This window comes from Sinocyclocheilus grahami, unplaced genomic scaffold, assembly GCF_001515645.1.
Source record: "Sinocyclocheilus grahami isolate Dianchi unplaced genomic scaffold, SAMN03320097.WGS_v1.1 scaffold1084.1, whole genome shotgun sequence".
NCBI lineage: Eukaryota > Metazoa > Chordata > Actinopteri > Cypriniformes > Cyprinidae > Sinocyclocheilus > Sinocyclocheilus grahami.
The window spans coordinates 165,999-176,395 of record NW_015506263.1 but is presented as its reverse complement, the minus strand read 5'-3'; the positions used below and the strand labels follow the sequence as shown (position 1 = coordinate 176,395).

Genomic DNA, 10,397 nt, shown 5'->3' with positions numbered 1-10,397 from the left:
CACACAACACTATCGTATGGCTTCAGAAGGTTTGGAATATAACATAAGGTGGATTATTATTTATTTTTTTAGCTTGACAGCATTTAAACCCCATTGGATGTAAACATGAGCAGCTTGTCAATATATCATTTTATGGTAAACAGAAGAAAGTCATTTGTATTTGGAACAACATTCGTGTGATTATATAGTATTATTTTTTTTTTGATTAATTAACCCTTTAGAGAAGAGCAAAAAGTACAATTTAAGGCAATATTGTGCCTTCCTCATAAAAAAAATGCAAAGCCCATGCCAATCTATATTTTTATTGTTTGCACATCTTTGTGACTGAACACATATACCATCGGACGGAATCTACAAGACACAGAAGTGCACATAAGTCATAATGTATAGAAAAAAGGTATTGAAGAGGAAGTGAAAACGTCAATGTGATGTTTAACAACATTCAAATTTAAAATGAACCATTACTGTAAAACAACATATTTCAGGGAAGAAAAAGTATAAATGGTTTTCTTAGTTACCCACACTATTATTTACCCATGCCATCCATTCAGTTAGCTCCTATAAATCCAGTTCAACCAGAAAGAATATGTTTGACAAATGAAGAGTAAATGATGCAACCATTGGTGTCCTCTTGTCCAGCCATCAGTTGATCCACCTCATCCTCTGTCATCCGCTCGCCCAGCGTGGCCAGAACGTGCCGTAGCTCGGCCCCCATGATGGTTCCGTTGCCCTCCTTGTCAAAAACTCTCAGTCCTTCCACAAAATCCTCAAAGTTGCCCTGATCCTTCGAGCGGGAGATATGCTGCAGCATTGGCAAAAAGGTCTCAAAGTCTACCAGCTTGGAGTTCATTTCCTCCGGTCTAGGTTTCCCCAGGACTTTCAGCACATCGGCATTAGTTGGGTTTTGGCCCAAAGCTCGCATCACGTCCCCGCACTGGGCATACGTAATCTTCATGTCTCCTTTCGGTGTGCGGTCGAACAGTTGAAACGCCTCTTTGAACTCTTCAATCTGGTCGACGGTGTACTCCAGTGTGATGGCCTCGGGATTGAATGCGGGTTCTTTGGGGGCTTCGGGTTCGGGCAGCGGAGCTGGTTTGGGGGCTGTTGGGGCCGGAGCGGCCTCCTTCTTGGGTTCAGGCTTCTTGGGTTCTGGCTTCTTGGGTTCTGGCTTCTTGGGTTCTGGCTTCTTGCACTCAACTTTCTTGGGAGCCATGGTGATGATGTGAAGAGTCTCCTGGATAAGCAGGGAAGTCAGAAACTGCAGACAGGATGGGAGGGAGCTGCTCAGGGCAGATTGTCTGTTAAAGCTTTTATATCATTTGACCCCAGGGAGGAGAGATCGGCCCGACAAGCAGGTCCTATAACACACTATAAAAGGAAGAAATCCAAAATAGACCTGGGCGGCAGTGGCGCCAACAATGAGCTATTGTTCCCAGCTGCCACTGATAGTGACAGAGAGACTCCTATCAAAGCCCTAGCTGGTGTTCTGGGTTTCGCAGAATGAACAACTCATTCATAAGCAATGCTTGTATTATAAACAAACCATCCAAATGCTTTCAATAATAACCCTGTGTTTCTGAAACATGGAATACGTGTCAGAATATTTTCACTCTCCAAACAGGTCATTCTTCACTTTAAATGTAAACTTTAATTAATAATTGCAACCATATGGTTACCTGCGTCTAGTTTAATCTGAGGATCAGTTTTAGGCTAAACATAACCACAGGTAATGTTGTATTTTTTGGGACTGTGTGACAGCTGGACATTACAACAAAGCTATTTCAGACCTGAGGCATAAGGAGGCACCGAACAATGTGTTAGGTTTGGCTATCTTGAGTTTATACAAACAAAAATGCCTTGAGTTGGAACTAACTTGGAATGTAACACTGACTTTTGACAGGTGTGCCTCAGTTGTCATTCCACCTACAGCAGTCAAATGTAAGAAGTCACATAGGACTTTTCACAATACACATTGTTTCAAAGCAGCTTTAGACTAGCATCTACCAATACACACATACTTTTCAACTTAATTTATTATTCTTCAATTCAAAAACCAGTTACTCTGGATGCAGAAAAAGCTTTAGATATGGTATACTGTAAATTCCTGTTTTCTACATTAGAGAGATTTAGTTTAGGGGAGTCATTCATTAGCTGGATCAACATTCTTTATACATCACATACAACCACTGCCATCACCAATAGACTAACACCATGTAGCTCCACACTGCACTGTGGGATTAGACAAGGATGCCCACTCTTCCCCTCATTATTCCATCTTTGTTTGCAGTTAGCAGCAGCCATCCGCCAAAAAAAGCAATACTGAAGGACTTCAAACACTAAATAACCAATTATACACCACAAAATCAGTCTTTATGCAGATGACTTATTACTGTATCTACCTGGTTTAAATCTTTAGACTCGATCATTACCAAATTTTACTGGAAAAATAAGACCCCAATAATTAAAATGACTAACCTAGAGAAACCAAAAACACAAGGAGGACTGGAAGCACCACATTTCTTTTACTACTTTATGGCCAACCAGCTTCAAAATATATACAAATGGATTCATCCAAACCCATCAGAAAACATATGGCTAGATGTTGACCAAACAATTTGCACTGCTATTCGCATTTCAGACTTACTACTCTATAGTCAGACAATAAAAAAAAAAACAGTCCTGTTTTAAAACACCAATGATAGCAACAACTCTGACAGCCTGGTGGAAATTTCATTTCATGACAAATTTGATAGAAAAAGGTAACAAAATTGATCATAATTTAGATATTAGATAGTATTTTTTTTAGTTTGTGCCTCTGGTCCCCAGTAGGCTGTTAAAGGGGTCATATGACGTTGTTAAAAATAACATTATTTTGTGTATTTAATGCAAACAATGCATTGATGTTGTTTACGCAGTTTAAGGTAAAAAAAAAAACACATTATTTTCCACATACTGTACATTATTGTTGCTCCTCTATGCCCAGCCTTTCTGAAAAGTGTGGTGTGCTTTGATTGGCCAGCTATCTAGTGCGTTATGATTGGCCGAATTCCTCAAGCGTGTGACAGAAATGTTACACCCCTTACCGGGTTCAGGAAATTTTCCTCCGTAAAATGCACTGCACACACTCGGATATTTGGGTTGTACTGTTCTGGAACAGTGTTGTAAATAAAACTTAACCACTGATTTCTAGTTGTGTCCTCATTTGGAAGGCCAAACAAAGTAGCTTGGATTTCGCAACAAAACACACACCGTTTCCACGATATGGCGGCGGCGACAATACTACAGCGAGAATAAAAGTTACGCCTTCTTTCTTTGCGTATACATTTGGGCGGTGTTATGCAAATATTCCCACACAGTGACGTAGATATGTGGGGGCGTGTTTGAACAAGGCGTTTTAGGAAGGCGTGGCTGAGTGTTCACTTTTATAAAGAATATATCTTTGGGTTTTAGACTTTAATCTTTGCGACTTTATGGATTTTCTGTATGCACGAACAGCTTTTAACACTCCAAAGATAAAGGAAAACATGAAATCCCATCATATGATCCCAAACATTTAAATCCTGGTCCTTATCTGGTGTGGTGGTGTGGTGGAGTTATGGGTGGGTGGGTGGATGTGATGTGGGGCTTGGGGCTTGTGACAATTTAAACAACCACAGAGCTGAGATTTGCAATTTAGTATGCAGATAAAGTTGGATGTACATTTATATCCAGCTTTATATGGAGAGCGGTGCGATAATATAGTTCACATTTTGCAACAGTTTAAACACGTGCAAGTGATATTTGCAATATAGTATACAATGGTTTACACGAGTGTACTGTATTTATGAAGGTAAAGTTGGATGGAACTGAGACTTGAACAGTCTTAGCCAAAAATCTGTGAAATATTTTTATTTGGTAATATGAGTGTCACCCTAATTGTGGCTTATGTGCTGGAAATTCAGAAACTAAAACCATTCGTAATCCTTTTGATATTAATTGTGTTTTATGGCTTTTTTTTTCAAACTCAAAGAGTGGGAGCATGTTCTACATCCAATAAAATAACGATCATTTTGGGGAGACAAAGTGATAATTCAATTAGCATGTAATTAGCAATTAGCCTGTAGTCAATTCCCTCATCTTTCATGAAATTAGAGAGAACATAGGATGTTAAAAAATCACCAACATTACTGTCCTTTTCATGTTGTTCTTGGTCTTCAGTTGCTCAAATCTTCTACGGTGTGCATAAAGGAACATCCTGCATTGTGCCAGATTAGCAAACCCTCTTTTGGCGTAAAAAAAAGAAAGAAAAAAGAAACAAACAATAAACTACTGTCAGGATTTCAGGAGAAGACATTTCTAACTTGAATGCTGCTTTTAAATGTTTTAGCGTGAAGATAAACATGGCAGATTGTGTGCGGCTCACTCAGGGCGGGGTCTATGCTAAAACGGTGGTGTCAGTCAGCGACCGTGGGTGGGGCCTAAACACTCTGACATCACAATGTTCAAAGAATCAAAACGGCTAATGAGACGTCTAATGAGACTGATTTGGTTTAATGGGGATTAAAAAATAAGGAGTGTTTTAATTTGATCTGGACTCTTTTTTAATGGTTAAATTACATTGTATCAATCAAAAATGTGTCTAATGTTTAATTAAATAAAATCATGAAACGTATACAATTTTACATCAATTTATTAAAAGTTTAACAAAAAGTACATGTTTAAGGCCCTATGAAATGTTTTATTGTTTTCTCACCTTCTGTTTTATTGTAACACAATTATGTTTATGAATGTCTAATTATTTGAATGAATAATAATAAAAAAATATTGATTAATTTATTTTTACAATAGCCTTTGAAATATATTTTTTTCCCCCCTCAGAAATTCTGTTTTGTATTATTTTTTTTCTGGTTATCAAATAAAGGCATACAACTTTAATTAAATTAATATTTTAACCAAATAAAAATTAAAACAAAGGGGATTTAGTATTAACAATAAAATATTAAATAAATCTTGTGTAATTATTCCGTAAAAAAATAAAGTTTTAATAATTTTAGTAATAGTAGTTGTAGTATTACATACATTCTACTGAACAACAGTAATATATTTGAGGCACAATAAGTTAAACCAAATTTTTATTTTGACAGGTTGCCATGAATACCTTTAAATGTATGTGTGCATATGATATGACAATAGTTTCTCCCAAATGAAATGATCAAATGCTCATGAAGTGACTCTGAGCAGTTCTAGAGATTGTTTATGTTCATGTGCTCATATATTGAAGCGGCAGATGCTGAAATCACCGTGAGCGTCACGCGCGCTTCAGTATGTATGTAGTAACGAATATGGAGCGTCTGCGCCTTTCATTCTCACAGAGACTTACAGAACATGCAGGATTCATATTTAAATAGTCTTTTTGTAGCTTAAAGGGGTCATATGATGCAATTTCATGTTTTCCTTTGTCTTTAGAGTGTTCAAAGCTGTTCGTGCATACAGAAGATCCATAAAGTCACAAAGATTAAAGTCACAAACCCAAATAGCTATTCTTTATAAAGGTGAACGCTCATCTACGCCTTCCTAAAACGCCTCGTTCTAACACGCCCCCACATATCTACGTCACTGTGTGGGAAGATTTGCATAACACCGCCCAAATGTATACGCAAAGAGAGAAGGCGTAACTTTTATTCTCGCTGTGGTATTGTCACCACCGCCATATCGTGGAGAGGCTGTGTGTTTCATTGCGAAAGCCAAACTACTTTGTTTTGCCTTCCAATAGAGGACCCAACTAGAAATCAGTGGTTAAGTTTTATTTACAACACTGTTCCAGAACAGTACAATCCAACTATTCTAGTGTATGCAGCGCATTTTACGGAGGAAAGTTTCCTGAACCTGGTAAGTGGCGTAACATTTCCGTCACACGCTTGCGGAATTCGACCGATCACAACGCACTGGATAGCCGGCCAATCAGAGCACACCTCGCTTTTCAGAACGATGAGCTTTGTAAAAATCGATGTGTTTCAGAAAGGTGGGGCATACATGAGAAACAATAATGTACCTTATGTGGAAAATAATGTGTTTTTTGAACCTTAAACTGCGTAACGACATTGTATTACACCAAATACACAAAATAATGTTCTTTTTAGCAGCATCATATAACCCCTTTACATATACTAGTCCGTTTCATGTTTTGATTTAAGTGCAATGACCTACTTTTGATTAATTCACCCAACCTTTGACACATTCCATGACTTTCCGCGTTAAACAGTAAATTCCATTTTTATGACTGGATTCTGCGATTCCGTCCGTGTTTTCATGCGCAGAAATCATAGGCCTCTAAACTAAATAAGATTTGTCAAAGAAGTCGCTAGATTTGTCGCTAGGTGCTTTTTTGGAAAAAAAAATCCCTAAAGGGGTCTGAAAAGTCGCTAAATCTAGCGACAAAGTCACTAAGTTGTCAACACTGGGTAGATTTTTAGCATTGTAGGGTGGTTGTGTTCACACACTGCCAACACACAGTTATGTCCAAACACTAAGTAAAAGTGGATTTTACATAATAGGTGCCCTTTAAGGTCCAATTCTCGCTATTAACAAACCATTAACTATGACTTTTGACTAAAAAAAACCTCCTAATTTGCCTCTTATTAATAGTTAGTAAGGTAGTTGTTTAGTTTAGGTATTGGGTAGGATTAGGGATGTATATGGTCATGTAGAATATGTGCTTTATAAGGACTAATAAACAGCCAATATGTTAATAGTAGGCATGTTAATAAGCAACTAGTTAACAGTGATAATTGGTCCCTATACTAAAGTGTTACCATAATAATAATATAATTTGGGTTGCAGGGCCACGAGAACAGGAGTGTAAATTATAAAATAATTTTCCTTTTTGTTTGCGATCTTCTTTTAAGAGCATCCAGCACTTATGATCTGTACCTGTATTTATCATAATGCACTAGATAGCTGGCCTGTACCTGTCCAGCTTGCTATATTCTTTTCAACAAAGGCACCTGTGATATCAGATAATGGCTGCACACATTTGCTTTCATCAAAATGGAAAACCACATTTAGATGTACAAGAAAGACAACAGCGAGTGCGCTGATAGCAGTCAAAAGTGCGCTATGTAACCGGGTAGAATTTCGCCCTGTGCTCTTCAACTTAAAGGCTTCATAAATATTTATTTGCTGATGAGGGAACTGCACTTCTTTGTTCTCATGGAAATGATTCAGTGTGCCTCTATAATGAGATGACAAAGCTTGATGGAAATGCATTGAGAGCCGCTGAGTGTCCTTCTGAATCTTCTCTTCATTGGGCAGAATGTTAATCAATGTGCAGTGGAGCACATCTACTGTAGATCGCAATGAAAGGGAAAATGTGCTGCGAGGAGGAAATCATTCTAATCAACTTACACTGTTGCTCAAAGATCTGCTGGATGCAATGATCAGGATTGCATGCCTACTTTTCTGAATATTTTATTTGTAAATACTTTTGTTGCATGCGACATCTAAGCTGTAAATACTATAATCACACCTGATAACAGGTGCATGTAAAAAATAAAGTTTTTGAAAAATCTCTGCTATGTTCAGTGTTGGGCTTGTTACTCCAAAAATTTATCACTTGTTACTCATTTCAAAAGTAATATTATTACTTTACTTATTACTATCTGGCAACAGTAATTAGTTACACTACTACACTGATAAAACATTTCTGCTCGATTTACTTAAAACATATGATTAATTTTTTTGCATAAATTTATTATGTTGATCAAACAAGACTAGTCTTTGTAAAAACTACTTAATTTTTTCTGTCTGTTGAAATAATGTTTACACATAAAGTAAACTTAATTTTAGTATTTCTTTAGTCATTTTTTTGTGTGTGTGATCTACATAACTTTAAGAGTTCTAAATGTGTATTTTTGATTGAATTCAACTTAATTTTTTAATTTACATGTTCCAAATTTCAAGTGGGATCTACTTTGTTTTTCCAAATTTGTTAGTTTATTTTTAAGTTACATGTACTCAAATTTTCTAATTAGCAACTGAGTATTTCTACTTACTATTTAACCACTGGTACTTGTCAACGGAATATTAGTAGAATGTACTCATCAAATATGGAAATCTAGTTATTACATTACATAAAGCTGACATTTTGGCCATTTGATAGTAAAACGGACAGGGTCAGTATAAAATAAATAAATATATATATACACACACACCTCACAGATTAAGACATTGTGTACATTAGAAAATTGTGCTTCATGGTGGTGCTAGAGGAAAGCTTATAAGTCAAAGTTGACAGGCTTTATTCTCTCAATTTCACAACATTTTACCTTAATCCACTCAATACATCTCAAGATATGTATGCTGTGGCAAAGGGTTGCCCATAATATTAAATGGACATCTGTCAGTCTCAACCTACTACACTCTTAAAAATAAAGGTGCTTCACGATGCCATAGAAGAACCTTTTTGTCTAAATGGTTCCATAAAGAACCTTTAACATCTGAAGAACCTTTCTGTTTTACAAAAGGTTCTTTGGGGCGAAAGAAGGTTCTTCAGATTATAAAAAGGTAAGAAAGAGATGGTTCTTTAAAGAACCTTTGACTGAATGGTTCTTTGTGGAACCAAAAATGGTTCTTCTATGGCATCGCTGTGAAGAACCGTTTGAAGCACCTTTATTTTTAAGAGTGTAACCAGATGTTTAACTTCTATTTCAAAACATTTTAAATGACTAAACACTTTCTGTAAGGACTTTTTTCAATAAAAAAAATTACTTTGTACAGAATATTTTCAATACAATTTAGTTTTTTGTTCCTTAACAGTAACAGTAACGTGCTCTCAAGACTTTAAAACAACAAGCTCACAAACACGATCCACTTGTGAAAAACTCGAGAAAGTGCATTAGGAGAACCTGAGAAATGTAACTTTTAAACTTTAACAGAGGGACCTAACTTAAACCCTCTACCTTCAACAATGTCTGTATGGCTTTTAGGCCAGTAAGCTGACTTTGAGATCGTGGACTTTGGGGGACATTTTTTTGTTAACGTCCTCCAGCTCCAGGAAGATCTTCTGGAAAACCTTGAACGTGTATTTCAGTTTCTTTGGATAGCTTAGTTCCAAAGCATAAATAAGGCCCATTAGGTAGGTGCAAGCATGGGCTACACTGGGAATACCAAAAATGACCTCTGTTCCCTCGATGGCTATTACTGCTTGCTTCTTGTGACCTCCTTCCCTGGCTTTGTTGACCACAAAGATGTTGAGCACAAATGAAGTGAGGTCCTCTTGGATGGCTGCAGCATCATCGTCATCACAAACCTGTGAAACATACCAGAGAGAATTAAACCTAATTTTTGTTTGCTAATGTAAAGAATGCATATAGGTCTTTACTCTCCATCTAAACAGAAATCAGGGTGGGATTACGTGGTTGCTGTGGTAAATTTGAATATATTTATGTATACTTTGTGCCCGAAAGTCACTCAAAGAGTGTGCTGTGTGTTGTCGGGATCTGGGTGGGATTAAGTGGTCTCTGTGGTAGTTTTGAGCAGTGTTGTGATTTAAGCCAAGAAATGTGTGTGCGCATCAGAAATGTATAAACAATAACTATCTTGTGTGAATTGAAAAATATTTCTGTGGAGAGAGCGGTGTATACATAAATCAAGAAATACATTTGAGAATCCTTCAGTATGCATTCATAACAAGAGGGCAGAAATATATTTTCTTTACCTGGTAGTCCTTTATTAACTCCTCCGTCTTTTCACCAAGGTAGATAATGAGGCCTCTGATCACATCTTCTCTTCAGTGTTCAATGTTGTTGTCCTACAAACATATGAAATATGAGATTATCTTCAGTACAGATATCAGAATGTTACAATATTAAACTAACTGCTATAATATTAAAAGTGCATGCCTCATTTATGATGTCAAGGGTCTCATCAAATTTATTCTCTACAACTCCTCCCTTCCTCCTGTATAGACTCAACAATTTAGGTGTGTATTGGTCCAACTTCCCTAGGAATATGTGCAGCTCATTCACCACTATTGTCAACTGCTTACCCGTCAACGGAATGTGCTGCTCGCTGGACAGAGCAGACGCAGGGAGTGGTTTGACTGCAGCGGGAAAGCAATACCTTGCTGTAACAAAGATCATAGTTCGGGAAGAAGGAGGCAGGAACCGGCGAACATTTAAATAAAACTTTAATAATAAAATAAACACAAAACAGTGCGACAGCCCCTCGCGGACGACTGTCGCTTACAAACAAAACCAAAACACAAAATAAAATCCAGGCCTGGTCCTCTCTCATCTTTCACTGTCGTCACTCCTCCCTTTTATCCTTCCGGAGCTCCTCCGTGAGACTCGAGACCGGTGAGTGGCACAGGTGTCGCGCATTAGCAATTACTCCACCGGCCTCGCTCCGTTCCCACGGCT

At 37.4% G+C, this 10,397-nt stretch overlaps 1 pseudogene; it reads right to left on the bottom strand.

Moving 5' to 3' along the window:
- Nucleotides 1-262: 262 nt before the first annotated feature.
- LOC107566563 (myosin light chain 4 pseudogene) lies at nt 263-1,289 on the bottom strand (annotated as a pseudogene).
- Nucleotides 1,290-10,397: the final 9,108 nt, after the last annotated feature.